Genomic DNA, 2,500 nt, shown 5'->3' with positions numbered 1-2,500 from the left:
TTTGATATAGCTACCCTCAGTTGCACCTCTTGTGTGAGGTAGGTTCATCTGGGACTCTCGACAGGAAGAGGTCCAGCATTGATTTAAAAACCCCTACATCTACTTTGTGCAAGTTCCTCAGACTCTTTGGGAGAATATTAAAACGCTGTGGGCCCTTGAAACCCAGGCTGTTGCAGTAACTGGCCCTGAAGCGTGATGGCATTGCTGGGATTTTTGGCACTATGCAATGTCGTCCTGTTCTGGCATTGGTGTAGCTTTCAATGCCAAAATTTGGCACAATTCCTTCCAGGATCTTCCAGATGTATATTACTGCATACCTCTCCCGTCTTCTCTCCAGGGAGTAGAGTCTTAGCAGTTTCAACCTTTCCCAGTAGCTGAGCTGTTGCAGTATTTTTGATGTCCGTTTCTCCTGTCCGTTTAATGCACGCTTCACTTATTCGTTGTTGTATCACTGAACAACGTTCGGGGTTATTAGATATCTCAGAGCAATTCATGAAATGACGCTGCTTTTATTCATGAACATATTTTTGCGAATGTCAAATAGCATTTCTTTGTGCAAGGTAAATAATTCTTCCGAGCCATTGTAACTCATACTCGAGTTATTGCCCTTGGAACTGGAAATATTTTATTATTCTATTCTTCTCTTTCTTTCAGCCATTTGACTGCGGCCATGCTGGGGCACCGCTTGGACTGGTTTTAGACGAACAAATCTACCCAAATACTTATCGTTTGTAAGCCTAGTACTTATTCTATCGGTTTATCTTTTGCCAATCAGCTAAGTTTCTGGGACGTAAAAATACCAGTATCGGTGTGATGGACACACACACATACACATACACACTCACATACACACACACGCACACATACACACACACACACATCGTTAGTGGATCATATATATCCGAAAAAGAAGCAGTCTAAAGAATAAAGCAGTAATGTATTTTACAAGCAATTATATACTAGGTCTGATCAATAAATATCCGGACTGGAGCTATAAAAACAAAACTTCGACACTTACCAATTCGGCATTTAATCTCCTTCGGAAGCCACGCACTTAATCCAGCGCTGTTTCCATTGATAGAAGCATTCCTGGAACTCGTCTTCTGGGATAATCTGCAGCTGCCTCGTCGCATCTGATATTTTTGGAAAGAGGAAAATGTCGCCAGGGACGAGATCCGGGGAATACGGTGACAGTCGGACTTGGGGAATTTTCTTTTTTCCTTTTTTTTCTTTTTTACTTGTTTCAGTCATTTGACTGTGGCCATGCTGGAGCATCGCCTTTAGTCGAGCAAATCGACCCCGGGACTTATTCTTTGTAAGCCCAGTACTTATTCTATCGGTCTGTTTTGCCGAACCGCTAAGTGACGGGGACGTAAACACACCAGCATCGGTTGTCAAGCAATGCTAGGAGGACAAACACAGATACACAAACCCACATATATATATATATATATACATATATACGACAAGCTTCTTTCAGTTTCCGTCTACCAAATCCACTCACAAGGCATTGGTCGGACCGGGGCTATAGCAGAAGACACATGCCCAAGATGCCACGCAGTGAGACTGAACCCGGAACCATGTGGTTAGTTAGCAAGCTACTTACCACACAGCCACTCCTAACCAAAACTGCTGCACAAGCTGCACTGAATGAGCAGGTGCATTGTCATGGTGCAATTTCCACTCCCCGGACCCATTTAATTGTGGCTTTTTCCGAGGAATAGCATCGCGCAAACGCCACAAAACGTCACAGTAGTACTCCTTGTTTATTGTCTGACCAAGTGGAGCATACTCATGATGAACAATCTTCTTGTAGTCGAAGAAAACGGTCAACAGTGTCTTCACATTGCTTTGACTCATCCGCGGTTTCTTCGATCTCGGAGAGGTTGGGGTATATATATACATATATATATATATATAGAAAAATAGTAAAAAGTGAAAAAACTACAGAAGGCTTGTTTTAAAAGGTTAAAAAATATATATTTGAGTCAATATGTCTGAAGAATATTATAAATTTTTTCTTACAATGACATAGTTTAGAAGAAATGACCGGTTTCGCGTTTAGCTTTTCAAATTTCTTACTTCGTGATATTTATGTTGAGAAGAAGCAAACAATTTTAAGCGATTATCTCCCTTACACCGGAAGAAATCACTTATTACCTCCCCTTATCTAGAACTCTTTTCAACATAGACATAACGATGTAAGAAATTTGAAAAGCTAAACGCGAAACCGGTCATTTCTTCTAAACTATGTCATTGTAACAAAAAACTTTATAATATTCTTCAGACATATTGACTCAAATATATATTTTTTAACCTTTTAAAACAAGCCTTCTGTAGTTTTTTCACTTTTTACTATCTTCTATATATTCAACCACGTACTTTCACAAACCAACTTTCTCATCTATATATATATATATAAAGCCTTCATACAGGTTGGGGCATGTTCTACAGTGTGGACATCCACATTTTTTAACCAGTGGAGACCGCAGAAGAACAC

This window comes from Octopus sinensis, unplaced genomic scaffold (assembly GCF_006345805.1).
Source record: "Octopus sinensis unplaced genomic scaffold, ASM634580v1 Contig18659_ERROPOS200000, whole genome shotgun sequence".
Classification (NCBI taxonomy): domain Eukaryota; kingdom Metazoa; phylum Mollusca; class Cephalopoda; order Octopoda; family Octopodidae; genus Octopus; species Octopus sinensis.
The sequence above is the reverse complement of the archived record's forward strand: the minus strand, read 5'-3'. Positions refer to the sequence as shown.